Below are 16,904 nucleotides of genomic sequence, written 5' to 3'. Positions count from 1 at the left end.
TGCTTTAGCTGCATCCCATAAATTCTGCTATATTATTTTTTCATTAATCTCAAGGTATTTTCTAATTTCTCTGATTTCTTCTTTCATCTATTGTTTATTTAGTAATATTTAGTTAATTTAGTTGTTTATTTTCCACAGATTGGTGAACTTTCCAAACATCCTTCTGTTATTGATTTCTATTTTCATGCCATTGTGGAACATTTTGTATGATTTCAATCCTTATTATTTATCTCGAGTCTTATCTTATGGCCCATCCTAGAGAGATGTTCTGTGTGCACTCACAAAAAATGTATATTTGGCTGTTGTTGAGTGTAATTGTCTGTAAATGTAAGTCCAGGTAGTTTTCATTGTTTTTTGTGTCTTCTATTTTCTTATTAATCTGTGTAGCTGTTCTACCCATTATTGAAAGTCAGTATTGAAGTCTTAAATAATTAATGTTGATCTATTTCTCTCTTCAGTTCTGTCAGTATTCGTTAATGTATTTGAAGCTCTGCTGTTGCATGCATATAAACTTCTCATTGTTATATCTTCTTCATCGATAATACACAAAAACTTTGTTCTTATATATTGCTATTCTCTCCCCCGTTCTTTGTGGTATTATTGTTATAAAAATTTCATTCTTATATACTATGTACCCATCAACATTGAGTTATAATTTTTATTTTATATATTTTTAATAAGATAGGAGAAAAAAAAAGCTACAAAAGATACATTTATGCCATCCCTGTCCTTAACATTTACCTATGTACTTAGTTTTGCCTGAGCTCTTTATTTCTTCAAGTGGGTTTGTTACTGTATAGTGTTCTTTTATTTCTGCTTGAAGAAATCCTTTTAGTATCTCTTCTAGTGACAGATTTTCTGTTTATATATTAAGTTTTTCTTCATTTTTGAAGGATACTTTTGCTCAATATAGAATTCTTGGTTGACAGTCTATTTTTTAGTACTTTGAATGTTATTCCACTTCATTCTAGCTGTTAATCTTATGCTGTCAGAAATATACTGTTAATCTTATTGAGGCTCCCTTGTACATGATGGGTTCCTTCGCTCTTGCTATTTTCAAGATATATACTTTTCATATATAGTGGTAAAAACACTGAACATGAGATCTACCTTCATACCATATTTTTAAGTGTACAATACAGTATTATCTATAGGCATAATGTCATACAGCAGATCTCTAGAATTTATTAATTTTACATAAATGAAGTTTTATACCTGTTAATTAACAACTCCCATTTCTTCCTCTGTCAAAACCCTGGAAAATACCATTTCACTCTTTATTTTCATGAGTGTGACTATTTTGGATAACTCGTAAAAGTGGAATCGTATTTTTCCTTCGGTAACTGGCTTAATTCACTTAGCATAATGTTCTCTGGGTTTAACTTTGTTGTTGCTTATTGCAGAATTTTCTTCCTTTTTAAAGCTAAATAATATTATATTGTATGTATATATCACTTCTTTTTTTTTTTTTTGCATCATTCTTCTTCATTCAGTGGCCGCCCAGATATTTCCACACGTTGGCTTTTGTGAATAAATGCTACAATGACATGGAAATACTCTTCAAAACCATGATTTAAATTTTATTGGCTAAATACCAAGAAATGAAACCTCTGGATCATAGGGTAATTCTATTTTAATTGTTTGTAATACTTTCATACTGTTTTCTATAGTGGCTGTACCATTTTATATCTCTTTCAAACAGGGAAGAAGTGTTTCAATTTCTTTACATCCTCTCCAACACTTGTCTTTTGATTTTTTTTATAATAGCAATTCTAACAAGTATGAGATGATAGCTCATTGTGGTTTTAATTTTTATTTCCCTGATGATTAGTGATGTTCATGTCACCCTTTTCTTACCATGGTAGATATTCTGTACATGCATACCTCTCTTTCCATCAAGAGAGACAGTTATTTTTTCTCCGCTTGAATCTGTGCTGGCCTATAACTTTCAATAGAATGTAACAGAAGAAATGTTATGCTAATTCAGGCCTACTCTTTAAGAGACCAGGCAGCTTCTATACTATCTTAGATTCTAACACACCAGCTAAGAAGTCTAACCTTCTACTTGAGAGAGATAGGTCCAGATTCCATGAGGAACCAAACAAGGCCAATGTGGAAATTCCAGCCTCAAATAACTGATTCCAGACAATACCGATTGGAACAGAACAACCACCCAGCTGATCTAAGCCAACCCACAGAATCATGAGAGTAAATAACTACCAAACCTCACTTCTTAAGACATCAAAATTACAAGCTTTTTGCTATATCCAAGTATCCCTTCAAGCTATGCTTTGTGAGCAGGACTAGAGGGTCTCTAAACACTCAGATCAGGAAAATAAAGTGCCCTGATGCTCATCAGGGGTGAGGAGGGTGGACCTTATCAAAAGTTAGCAAAATTCAAAAAGGGTTTGAAAAGAGGGTTCTAATAAAATATATTTGAAAAGTCAAATACATATTTGAAAAGGAGTTATGATATTTGTCAGAAAAGCAAAGAGAAATATATTAAAGATCGGTAATGTAATTATGAAGTTTGTTCAAGTAATAGACTAATAACTTTTGTTCAATTTTTAACTAAATGTATAACATGAGATTTTTTGAATGGGCTGATTTCCTCAATTTTATAATTTTTGTTTTTATGTTGACTGTTTCTAGTAATTAGAACCTACTGTAAAAATAAGTTGTAATATTTTTCTCTATCTGGCTCATTCCCCAGTATCATTTTTATATATCCCTTCAAGTTTATGTATTACTGTTGGTAAGAGGGGAGGGTTGTTTAGAAGACTGAGACTAGTTTGCTCTCTAGGACAGGCATACTTTGAAGATATCAACTGAATGTTGGTACTATGACCAAGACTGGTCTGGGGAGGAATCATTTATCAAAGAAAATAAAAATGTTATGCTGTTAACATTGTTCTATTCCAGTGGATTATATTTATTTTTAAGGTCAGATGAGGAAGATTTGATTAGTATTTGTAGGGTATCTAAAACCAGGGTGGGTAATACAGAGAATATTTACAAGTTTAACACACCCATAATAATTTGATATTTATATATTTTGCCTTTTGTAGATATTTGAACTTTCAGTGTTTAAGATTTTTAGTAAAAATTCAAGCATAATTGTCAGTTTTCCAAATAATTTTTCCATGTCAAGAATCTTTTTTATCTTTGGTTTTCAATAGTTTGATTATGATGTGGTTAGGTGTGATTTTTTTGAGTTTTTCCCACTTGAAGTTTGTCGAGTTTCTCTAATGCGTTAATATTTCTCAACAAATCAGGAGGTGTTCAGCTATTATTATTTCAAATATCCTTTCTGCCCCCCCTCTCTCTTCCCATTATGTATGTGTTGGAACATTTGATGGAATCCCCCATGTCTCTAAGGCTGTGCTCATTTCTCCTCTCTGTTCCTCAATTCTTTTCCTTGAAATATCTTCAAGTTTCCTGATTCTTTCTTCTTCCAGCTCAAATTCCTTTTGGGTCCCTTTGGTGAAAATTCCATTATAGATATTGTATTTTCAACTATAGAATTTCTCTTTAGTTCCTTTTTTTATAATTATCTTTACTGATAATCTCTACTTGGTGAGATGTTATTTTATACTTTAGTTCTTTAGAGATGATCTCCTTTAGTTCTTTGAACATATTTCAAATAGCTAATTAAATCTCGTCTAGAAGTTATGTTTGTTTTTCTTCAGGAAATTTCTATTAACTGATTTCCTTGTTCATTTGCAAGTGTTTTTGTTTTTGTCGAAAACTGGACATTTTGAATAATATGGCAACTTTGAAGCTCCAATCTCCCTCTTTCCCAGTGTTTTTTGTTTTTACTCTCTGTCGTCATTGCTGCTGTTTGTTTAATGATGCTCCTGAACTAATTCTGTTAAGTCTATGTTCTTTGTTGTGTGGAGCCACTGAAGTCTCTATGCAGTCTAATGGTTGTATAATGATTTGACAGTGATTTCCTTAAATGGCTGAAATCAATAAGTCTCCCAGTCTTTGCCAAGGGGCTATGTATGTATGTTGGTGAAAGCTTTCCACCTTCAGCCAGGCAGTTTACAACCCTGCCTTAGCCTTCACTTCCTTGAAGTTAATGTCAGCCAGAGGTGAGATCTGAGGTGCTTTCTCAGGATTCTCCTGAGCATGTGCACAGCCCTCCACATGTGTATGGCCTTCTAGATTCCTAGGAATATGCTGGGATTTTTAAAAGCCTCAAATAATCATCTAATTTTCTTTTCTTTTCTTTTCTTTTTAAGTTTTTTGATCGACTTGCTGTTTGTCCCAGCCATTATTTTCATCTCAGGCAGTTGAGACATTAAACAGTTGCTGCTAAATATCTTTGACAAGCCCCTCCAGGAAAAGACTATTTGCATTAGGTAAACTTGAGTCAGATCTTTTAAAGGGTTTAAAGGGAACTGCCAGACAAGTCACATAATGACTGTTATCTGGGTCTTTGGAGAAACCCCAACCCTATTCTGCTTCCTCTAGTGGCTGTTATGCTGCTGGTCTTCCTGTGATTGTGGGATTGTGGGTTTTCAGAGCTAGCACAGCTGGAGAGAGGAGTATGAAAATAGGCCAAGTTCAAAATCTGCAAGATCATTGTTCTTAGAGATTCAGCCATTTTTCTTGAATAAATGCTCCCCAGATTGTGTTAAACCTTTAGTTAAATCTTTTTCCAAGATTCTGAAAAATTTGATTTGACAATTTTTGCCAGTGTTTATGTTGCCATATAGAGGAGAGGATTTTAGATGATCTTTAGTTCATAAGTTCAATTGACTTCACTCATTCATTGAATAATTTTTGATACAGAGTTATCCTTGGATAACACTAAATGATTATAATGCATAATTTAAAAATATACTGTTGGAACTTTTAAAATTTTATTTGAGATTTTTGCATCCAGATGCATAAGTGAAATTATGCTTTTCTTTTTCTTTTGTCATCTGAATTTGAAATCATAGTTACATTTGTCCTAGGTGATATTCAAACTAAGGTATCATTCAGAATGACAATGAATGTTCACTGATTAATCATAATGGATAATCAACCAATCAAAATGTTACCAACTGATACAGCTATATAGGTAAGAATTGACTGAATATTACCTTTCCATATAAATTAGGCTATTTTCTTGGGCATCTTCTATTAGAGTGTTATTGTCTGTTTCTTGAAGGTTGGCAGACTCATCTATAAAACCTAGGTCTATTGGCAAGGGGATGAGGGAGTTGTTGACTCTAAGTTTCTTTAATGGTTCTTATTCTGTTCAATATTTCTATTGATTTTTGATTCAATTTAGACATTTTATACTTTTCTAGGAGTTTGATTATTTCATGTAGGTTTTACAACATATTAATAAGAAGTGTTTATAATACTCTTGCTTTTGCCTTTGCCTCATTTGTGACCTTTGTAGAATTTTTCCCTCCTAGTCTGGGATCTAATCCACAATCAGGCATTACATTGAGTTTTCATGTTTCTTTAGCCTTCTTTAATCTGGAATGATTCATTAGCAATTTCTTTGTCATTCATGCCTTGGCATTTGAAGTATTCAGGTCAGTTATTTTTAGAATGTTCCTCAATTTCATTTTGTCTGATGTTTCTTTATAATGAGATTCAGGTTATACATTTTTGGAAGAAATGCTACTAATATCATGTCCTTCTAGGAGTCATAATTTTCTTTTTAATGCAAATGTTTAAAAATATGTCATATGGTTTCCAAAACTATAGGATTCTAAAGCAATTATTTTCTTACAAATTTCCAATTTATTACATAACGATCAGAGGACAGAGTATTTATATTGACTTTGAAAAATATTGAAGTTTTTTTTTTGTAAATGTTTTATGTGTACCTAAAAAAGAATATATATTACAGTGAATAACACATTCTCACTTTTATTTACATTATTTTCCTCTTTCTCACTGAAAAGCTTAACATTGGGGAGGGAAGTATGAATTAATTTCACTGTTACCTTGTTGCTCCTTCATCCATTTGTGTTCAGTCTTCCTCTATATCCATCTTAGATTTAGTGATGAGGAAGAGCAGGAGAGGAAGAGAAAGCTTTTATTTTCCTATTACCCACATCTATATTGATGCTCAGTAGTTGTTCAAAGTGGATTGTTTCTCTTAAGGATGGTTCTAATGGGTGCCTCAGAGATTTCTCAGCTGGAAATGCTTGACTATCATTCCCTGATGCAGGCAGTGACTGTAGCTGATGGCTCGTTGTCTTTTCCCACCATACCAGGCTTCTGCCTCTAGTGGTAAATGTGCCCTTCTTTCTACTAGTAGCATTGCTATTTGAGCTCCAGATGACTGGCATCTAGCTCTCCATTCGTTTTTTAAAGTGCCTCATTAGACATTAGGACATATCCCTTTCTTTTACCTATGAGGGAGGGGAAAGAAATGCTACAATACTCTAAAATGTTTTACCATGGAAATTTTCTCTCCTCATCTCTTTAACTTACTCATATTTGTCCTTGAAGTAATCATGGACATCAAGTACCATCAACTACTTAGCAGCTGCTTCAAAGATATTTAGTCCATCATTTTGGAATAGGAACTACCATTTTGATTTTGCCTCAGGGACTCTGCCAAAACAGATAGAAAGAGATCCATTTTAATATTTAGTTATACACTCAGTATGATACTAATTATGTTCTCTAACAACAATGCAATGAAATTAGAATTTGAAAAGAAAATTAAAAGGAATTTTTAAGTCAATAAAAACTTACTATGCAGCTATAATAGTTAAGATAGTGTAGTACTGGAACAAGATTAGACATATAGACAAATGAATAGAATAGAGAGCCTAGAAACAAGGCCATACATATGTGGGATCACAGGCTATAACAGAAGTATTAGTATAAATTAATTAACAAAGAACTAAGAATTATAAATGGTTCTTGGAAAACTGATTATCCAAATGTAAAAAACAATAGCTATCTGCATATATAGGATTGGGTATATGAACCTAGGATGAGAATGATACCTAGCACCTTCAGGATAATGCTTTTACTGAGGAAAGGAGGAAGGGGATGGGGTTTTAGAGTCATAAGCTGGGCTGCAACTATATTTAATGTTTGGCTTCCTTAAAAAATAGCCTAAAGAAAATATGGCATAATGTTAATATTTATTGTATCTGGGTTTGGGTACATGAGTTTTCATTATGTTAGTCTAATTTTCCATATGTTTGAAATATAAAAATATTTTTAAAAATCTCAGCAGGGTGAAACAATGTGCTGACAATAACAAGATAAAATATAGGAAAGATAAATAAAAAAAATCTAACCTTGAATTAAATAGAAACCCCACCAATTGGATATATACACAGTAAGGGGCATGTGGGTTAAAAGAAGAATTTGTTTAAATACCGTGATTTGATTTGACTACAGTTTCATGTATCAATGCCACTAAGGCCTGCCAACAAATCTAATTTTTCATAAAGCTAAGCAGTATGAGTAAAATGTCTAAAGCAGAAAACTGATAGTAGTATTAGACATTGCTTCGGTCAAAACTTATGTTGCTCAATTTTATAGAAACTAAAAGCTATTTAGAGGACAACGACTAGAATTACGAGAGAAACTCTGGGTTGTGTCGTGTGCAGCACCAGCTAATGCTCGGCTAAGGGAAGGTAATGTTCAGGAGGAGTATGGCAACCATCATTGCTTATGGCTGCCCTGTGGAAGTGGGATTTGGCTCATTTGCTGTAGCCTGAGGGGATATTGCAAGGAGATGATTATAAACATCATATTTCACCCCAACATAAAGAATTTTCCTATATGATATGGTCTTCCTCAGAAAGTAGTAGATTCCTCACCGCTGGAGTTGCTTAAGCAAAGATTCTGACTATTTGGTTTTGAATTGTTGGTTGTTGGCTAGACCAGAACAGTGATGCCGAAATTTTGGATTTCATGGACCAGTACAACTTCAAATGAATACTTGGAGAACCAACAAAGAGTTTCCAACTTTCTAATTTGTTAAGGAAGATCGTTACAGATAAATGAAAAACATACACGGAAACTACTTATTTCTACCATCGCTTTAACATCACAATTAATGAAGTACATCATCCCAGAATTTTTTTTCTTTTCAAGGAGAGAACATCAGCTACTTTGCACTGATATATTTTAAATAATATATTTATATATGTTCAAATAGAGGAAAATTTTAACACATTTTGGTTTTTGTTGTATGTAACTGTTTCCTTGATAAAATATCAATTCAGGAGCTCATACTTATAATTGTATGCAACGGAGTGTAATTCAAATATTCAAGCTTTTTTTTTTTTGATGTCTGATCTTATTTGTTAGTCTTACAAAATCTCATTTTTGATTGGACTCAGACTTAGAGGTAGAAGCTCTCAGAGAGGACAGTCTACATCTCTTGGCCATCTGTTCCTGGCATTTCTCTTTGCTTCATTCATTCTCTTGGCCAAAAGTTTAGCATATTCTGCTAAACTTATTTTTTTTAGTATGCTGTTTCTTCAGAGCAATCTTTCCATGTTTATGTTGCAGGACACATGGAGTGACAAGACGCTGAATCTTGGGTGTTTTGGTCCTAGGTTTCTTACTTTCTTTGTTTAGGGGCTTTCATACAACATTGATGGACGTCATCTTCTTTAGAGAGTTTGAAAAGTTGGCAGATTCAGCTAGTTCTTTTGGGCCCCAGGTGACGAGGCACAGTAGTGTTAATGAGACCAGGAATGTCTTTCTCCCCTTTTCTCACAATGACCAAGTTGAGAACACTCAGATTGGCATCCACGATTCAACTTTGAACAGGCCTGTGCTCTCTTTCCCCAGTCTTCCTCGGTCTATAACAGGAATGCCCCTTACTCAGTAGCAGTGGGTCAAGGCACCCTGCTTCATGGGGAAACCTAGTTTGTCATTCCCATCATTGATTCAAAATACATAACTCTTCCATTCTTCACTCAGAGTATCAGCAGCAGCTTCTGTGCCCATACGCTTCTCATAAAAGGTACAAAGTTTTCATTCATCATCCACTTCAGTGAGCTTCTGGCACTAGTGCCTGGAAAGAGATGTTAACATCAGCTTTATCCTGAAGTGGCCGACCCCCTCCAAGGTACCATGAAAAGGGCTCAAGCTATTCTCAAAATTTACTTTTGTTTATGGTCATTGTCAACCATACTGCTTGGCTTAGAGGTAGAAGCAAATTCCAAATGTCATTTCACTTAATTTAGAATTTACAGGTGAGCTGAGAAAAGCCAAAGGACAATAGCTAGTATAGCTCTGGCACCCTTTTTGTGCCTTTTTTTAGGCCCAAGCAGGTCAGGATCTAAGAGCCAGGTCTGCTACAAAGAGAGGAGCAGGGCTAAGGGCTCCAACTAATTCTTTACAAAGAAGACCTCCCGGCCCAGAAATAGGAAGAGATACCCCACTAACTAGATTCACACACAGCAGGAGGAGTGTGGTCCAGATGGCTGCTTACAATGAGGAACAATAAGGTCAGAAATCAATAAGACTGTGCTTCCTCACAGATTGGGCTGATCCAAGGAACAGCTGCCTTTCTTAACCTCTGCACTTGATATTTTGAGTCATAATGTTTTCTTGTAAGGAGCTATCCTGTGCATTATAGAATTTTTTGCAGTACCCCTGGCCTCTGCTCATTACATGCCAGTAGTACTTCCCATGACTCCAGCTGTGACCATCAAAAATGTCTCTGGACATGCCGAATATTCCCTAGGGGGCAAATTGCTCCCAGTTGAGGGCCACTCGTTTAGAAGATCTTTAGACTTTTCTCAGCCTGGAGATGTAAGAATCAATCTTGAATAGCACTGACATGTATAAAAAAGGATTCGAATAGTGACCCTAGAATCACTTGTTTTTATCATCTTTAAGCACAAATGAAGATCAGGTAGGGGATAAGGGTAGGCAGTTTTTTGAGCTCTCACCTATTGAGTCAGAGATCTTTCTTGTTTTGGACATGATAAAAATATCTGGGAACAAGTTTCAGCTGCATATGAGTGTAGGGAAACTGCTGAACCTTTAAATGCTGTTGCTGCCCTCTTTGCATTAATCAGTCTTGATGAAGGCTATGACCCTTTTATCATGCTTTCTTCTTTTAAAAAAATAATACCCCAAAGTACTCGGAAAACATTTTTAAACTTTTGTAGTCTGACCATTACATTTCCATCATCCTCCAAAAGCCATCAAAAAGTTAACTTCATTATTTGGGGAAAATCCCTACTTATGTAGGCAGCTTTCTCTCAAACACATACATATGGCTTCTCTTATTCTAGGTTTGGCTTTATGCCTGGATCAAAAGTAGGAACTGATCTGCACTTGCTTTTGAGAAAGGGATTTGTGAACTGATTTTGTTTTCCAGCGCTGTTTTATAGAAATCTGCAAGTACATACTATGCAAATGTAAGTTGCCACCTTTGTTCGTCCCAATGGAAAATTATACTTTGTATGAAGGGACTAAAAACTGTCTATAAGACACCATAGGGACTTGAGGAAACGTTAAAGGGATGAAGTGCTATACCGACGAAATGAATATTTTCAGGGATTTAATTATGCAGAATAAGACAAAGAATAAAGAACACAGATGTTGGAGCAAAGCATTGTTCACATGAAGATACTTATTATTTGGTATTAGAAAAAGTAAATCATATAATTTTCATACAGGCTAAAATCCATTTCAGTTTCTTGATAGAGCTGTGTATGGTATCTGGATCCTGTGCTTTCCAGAATTTTGACTCTTGCTTGTCCTCAGAATCCCATTTATTTTAATAGGAGAAAGAAATCCAAGGCACCAATTATGGTAGATGAATGTTCAGTGGTCTGCTATGTGCAGAGGTAGCTCAAAGAACGTAGACCTAGTAGACCAGTAGTTCTAGAATTACCAGTAGTTCTAGAATGGGTTAGAAGTCATTAATTGCTTAGAATAATGGTATAATGGGATGGAGTCAGAGTGACATGTTTTGTTTGTGAATGGAGCAAGACTCCTTGTTTCAGGTGTAGATATTGTCAGAGGCAAACCCAGAAATAAACAATTGAAAAACAACCTTTAACATTTAACATCTCCCTGTGGTCTGATACATGGTTCTTTTACCTTTTGGGATGCTTTAGAATGAGGAATGACCTTTCAGGAAGGTCAATGTCACCCCTGGAGTTTTGGGTTGGCAGAGGTCTACTATGTATTCTCTCACCCACTTTTTCTAGGAAGTTAAATGGTTTTGATCTCATCTCTTGCTTTTTTGTTCATTCTTTTCCTTTAATAACTATCTGAATGCAAATTCATCTAATTTTGTTGCTTTGTTCACAGTTGTAAGAAATTTCCTAAATATGATGTGTAAATGTTTGACTTTAAAATTTTTCCTTAGAATGCTTAGAATTTGACTATTGTCTAAGGTTTTTCATATCTGTATCAGATGAATGCCTTTCTGTATGAATTTATTACTGCTAAATATGCAGGCTTTTTATTACATTTCTATAAACATCCTATACACAAAGTTAGTTTTCATAGTAACTATACTGTTATCAAATTTTCCTTGCATTTTTCTCATAGGTTCTTACATGAGGTTAGAAACCTTTTCTGCTCTCAAACTGGCCATGGGCTCCCTTGGAGCAAATGTTGCTTCAGGATAGATGGTTATTAGAAAACCCACCCAGCAGCCCCAGGGTAGCTTGAACATTCAAGAGCTCACTGGGACCATGGCCCTAAGAGATAGGATGAGACCTATAGAGACAGTGCAATAGGCAGATGGGAAGAGGAAAAACTGTGATTATGGTGTCTGCCAAAGAAAGAAGGAGGAAATGAATTCTCTTTGTGGCGACACTGGAGGAGGTTTAAGGCAGTAAGTATTAAGGCAGGCAGGGATGCTTAGCATCTGATAAAGTTATAATAAAGACCTCTACAGAGTCATTTCTTTGTACACTATTGACCCAACCTCATGTTATGAGGAATTTGATAGAAAGGCAAAAGAGCAGATTGCTAGCTTCTTAACAAACTAGTTAATAATATGTTAATAGTAGCTTGATATGTCATTGTCTGCATCTCATGCATTCCCAGGAGTGTTGGAAGAACAGCCTATGTCAAGTTAGAAAAGCTCTAAGAATTAATAGCCACAGAAATTCATCTAAGAGAGCACTGACATAGGTCTCACACCAAGAACTGTGGCTTATTGGTGGTGAGCCATTCCAGGCTTCTGTGTAATCTCTTCTACATATACTTCTGCAGCACCTGGATACGGTGCCTATTTTGTTCACCAGTCTATCTCTAGTGCCCTCAATAATACTTAACACATAGTAGGCTTATAATAAATATTGTTGAAAGAGACTGATATTCAGTAATCTTAAGTATCTCATTCAGGATTGTACAGCTCAAGCTAGCAAGCATCAAAACAAAAATTCTAATCCAAATTTACCTGGCTTAAAATTCATGCTTTTCTTTTTCTTGTGTTTATTCATGCATAATATAATCTACTGTATCTTTCTTACTATTTTTAGCAAAGCAAATTATGGGGTACATCAAACAATACACAAAGATCTGATTAAAATATTGTATAAGAGTCAATACATGTAAATAATGAACGATTTTGCGAAGCATAACAACACCAACACCAGGAATCCACCATTTAGATTAAAAACCAGAACATTATTGACATCTTTGAGTTATATGTGTATTCCTCTGAAATTCCATTCTTTTACTTCCTCTCTTCTAGAAGTAACTGATTTATTATTCTCTTTCCTCCTAAAACAAAATTTCTATATATGTAGCAACCCCTAAGGAAAAGGCCATTTGTAAAATTTATAGCATGTAATTTAGGTAGTTACATAATTATATATGTGCATATCATATATTAATTAAATAATATGTAATTTTTTCCAACTTGCTTTTTTTCACTCAACATTGTTTCTATAATTCATCTATATTATTGTCAGCAGCTATAATTCATTCATTTTCACACCTATATAATATTCTGTGACTAGGCCATAATTTATTCATTTTCCTGTCAATAGAATTTTGTTACCTGATTTTTTTCTAGTCATTATTTCAATTACTACTTTCAATTATATGATTTTTGTACATGTATTCTGGGACTCATGTTTCTCTAAGTTTTGTTTCTAGGAATAAAATTCCCAGGTTATAGGCAAGTTTATGTTCAGATGTACAATATAATTGTTACCAAATTAGGTGTTCCAAATTATAAATCCCCTAGAACTGTGTATATTTTTCATCACTCTACTTCATTGACAACAATTGATATTATCAGAATTTAAAATTTTAAATACAACACACAATTATCTCACTGTGATCTTAATTTGCACTCCTCTGATTACCAAAGGGGCTGAGCCATTAGTGTTGTCTTTCATTTTAAATGCCTGTTTCGTCATTTGTTTTTGTGAGTGTGGAGGGGAGGGGGTTGTCTTTTTCTTGGTGATTCATAAGAGTTATTATACTTAATGGATACTAATCTTTGTTGAATCTATATGTTGCCAACAGTTTGTATTTCCATTTTCTTTATGAGATCTTTGATAAACAGAAAGTCTTCCTATTAATGAGGTTAAGCTTGGCAATTTTTTCATTTAAAGTTAATATTTCCTCTATTCCGAGATCATAAAAATTATCTTTTATATTTTCTTCTAAAAGCTTAAGAGTTTCCCTTTGCATTTAAAATTTTAATCTACCAGGAATTTATATATGTATCATAAAAGCAAAAAATAAATTTTATTGTTTATATAATTAGCTTAAATCCTTCATCCAGTGATCAGTAATATCACTATCAAGTTCTATTATGCATATCTGTTTCTAGGATCTCTATTCTGTTGAGTATGCCACTGGTCAGTTGATCTCTCCTTGAGTTCATTCACACTATATATTTGATATAGCTTTATAATAAAGCTTGGTAGGTGGTAACACAATTTTGCCCACCTTATACTTCTTCAGCTATACTTTACCCATTATAGGGCCTTTGCTTTTTCAAATAAGTTTTAAAATTAACTTGTTGGGTTCCTCGAAAATCTAGTTAAAATTTGATTAACTCTGCAGTGAAATTTAAAGAGAACTGACATTTTAATGATATTGAGTTATCTTGTCTATGAACATGGTATATTTTGATTTTTATATTTATGTTTTAAAAATAGCTTTCAATAAAGTTTTAACCCTTTTTTCCTTGGTGTTTTGCATATCATCCTTTAAAATGTTATTGTATTCATATATTTTTGATAGAAATATTTTAAATTATGCTTTCTAAATTTGTAACTGGTGTATATTAACACATGTATTTTTGGTATTATGTCAATCACTTTGATAAACATTAATTCTAGTATTTTATTGTTAGATTCTTTGAGTTTCTATCATGTTAATAGTGACATTTTAGTTTCTTTCCATATTTATAGTAACTTGTCTTGCAAACTAGATAAGACCTCCAGTATATGTGGCTCTTAAGAATCAGAAATGTAGCTGGTATGAACAATTAAATTTTTGATATAATTTTGTTTAAATAGCAGTTGCAGCTAATAGATACTATATTGGACAGTGTAGATCTAGTATTTTTGTTCTGTCAACACAGAGTTAGTCACCATTTTTTTATATTTCTTTTTAGATTAGTCTATGTTTAATAATATCTTTGATCAATATTTCTTTTTGCAATTCATAAGTTATTTCTAGAATCCTTCTTTATCATTCAGAATGTACATTATTAGTAAAGGTCTGTTGGTGGCAAACTATGTAAATGTCTATTTTGATTATGACTTTGAAAAATAATTTTTATAACAGAATTCTATATTGATAGTTAATTCTCTCAGAATTTTGAAGATATTATAGTAAGAACTTTTGACTTCCATTGAAGCTGTTAAAAATCTATTGTTAAATTTTTTTTCTTTATAGGTGTTCTGATTTTTCTTCTCTGCCTTTTAGATATTTGCTTTACCTTTGGTGTTCTGAAGTTTTACTGTAATGTTTTACATATAGATTTTTCTTTGATTATTCTATTTGGTATATATTGTGGATCTTACACTCTTAGTTTCTATCATAAGTGCTCAGTAATTCTCGGCCTAATTCTCAACCCTTCTGTTATTGCCTCTCGTGTTCTCTCTGTATTATTTTTAAGGGACTAAAATTAGATATACATTTGACTTTTTGTGTTTATTCTATCGTCCATAGTTCTTAACCTTTATATTTTCATGTCCTTATCTTTCAGTACTGCAAGTTCTTCAGTACTTGCTTCTAGTTCATTGTCTTTTTAGCTATATCTAATGTTATTTCATATAACTACTGAGCTTTTAATTTCAATGAATCTATTTTTTATTCATAAAATTTATATTTTGTCTTTTTACAATCTGCTTGGTCATTTTTAATAATCTCTTGTTTCTTTTTTTTTTTTTTTTACTGTGTTTTTAAATTGCTTTAGACATTTCATAGCATGATCATTCTATATTTTCCATTGGCTAATTCTAATATCTCCAGGTTTGGGTGGTCAGTTTATTTTGTTGTCTGATGACTCTTTCATGGTGACCTATTTCACTTATTTTTTAAAAATGTGAGCTAATTATACAAATTTTGAGAATTCAGAAGGTCTAACATAAGATGGCTTTCTGCCACATAGGATCTGATTTGCTTCACTGGAGCCAGGACCACATATCTCCACAACCACTTTAGTTCCTATGGAGCATCCTGCTTTAATATTCAGCAACCTCATCTAGCAGAATGGTTTGTCTTTCTGAGCCCAGGACTGCTATTAGAATTGGGAAACCTTGACTTTTGTATTTGTTTACTGGCGCTATTCAGAGTTTATCTCACTGTCTGTTCTCTTCCCCCCACTTACTCGTTCTCTTCTCCTCCACATATCTTTTATCTTCATCTTTGAGGACTTCTTAAGCTTTATATTGAACACTATTCTGCTTAAAAAAAACAAGTATGTTATAATTATGTAGGCTCTCCTTGATTGCCATAGGACCATCTGGAACATCTTTCCCATGATTCTATTAATATCAGAAATCAGTCCATGACTTTTGATAGCACTCAAGCTTCTTCTAGAGCCCTGCAGCATTGCTGGGTTTTGAAGTGCTTATTATAAAGCCTCCAGCACTGGGATTGCATTGATTCACTTTATATGGCAGACTTTTTTGAGCTTTATGAAAATCTAATTATGTTATCTATCAGGTAATTAAACTGATTTTTTTAAAAAGAAAATATGGACAAAATAAAATACCAGATTATATCTGAAAAGAGGGCATAGGTTATATATATATATGGTCTTCCTTGGGAAAATAGTTTCCAAGATGGATATAAATATGGTTTAATTTTCCAAAATTCATCCTCCTGGCCCATATTATCTAAAGATATAGAGGAAGATGGCTCATAGAAAGAACTAAATTTGGAGTCAGAAAAATGACCAATCTTAGCTTAGATACTAAGCATTTGTTTTTCAATAATGTAATTTAATTCTATGAGCCTGCATTTCCTCATTTGTGTAATAGAGATGATTTCTATTTCACACAGTTATAAGAATTTAAATCAAACAAAATAGTATATGTGGAATTACCCATGTTGGTGTCCAGTAAAGGAGAATAGAATATGCCATCCCCAAAATTTGCCTCTTTGGCATCAGGATTATCTTGAACTGATTATTTTTAAGAAATAGCAGATAGAACCTCTGAAAACTAAGCAGTTGTCCCCTTTGTAAGAGACCTTTACATGTGTAAGGGAAATCTCCACTTATAAGTGCGTTCCCCCTCTCTGTACCAGGAAGAAAAGGATGTTAACTTTAGAAAGTTTTATTAATGGAGAAACAACAACTTAAATCTGCGTAACAGCACTACCCTTGCTTACTGTGCTTTGCCTGATAACCTCCCACAACTGCCTCTTTTGTATTTAGCTGGAGATGATATTTAAGGTGATTGGTGGGGCCATTTTGGGGAGTTACTCAGTTTTCCTGGGTATCTCCCATGTATACGTGC

At 33.7% G+C, this 16,904-nt stretch overlaps 1 pseudogene; it reads right to left on the bottom strand.

The window, feature by feature from the left end:
• Window positions 1-8,304: 8,304 nt before the first annotated feature.
• Window positions 8,305-9,666, bottom strand: LOC120595582 (40S ribosomal protein S6-like; annotated as a pseudogene).
• Window positions 9,667-16,904: the final 7,238 nt, after the last annotated feature.

Source organism: Pteropus medius, unplaced genomic scaffold (genome assembly GCF_902729225.1).
Source record: "Pteropus medius unplaced genomic scaffold, Ma_sr-lr_union100, whole genome shotgun sequence".
Classification (NCBI taxonomy): domain Eukaryota; kingdom Metazoa; phylum Chordata; class Mammalia; order Chiroptera; family Pteropodidae; genus Pteropus; species Pteropus medius.
The sequence above is the reverse complement of the archived record's forward strand: the minus strand, read 5'-3'. Positions and strand labels throughout refer to the sequence as shown.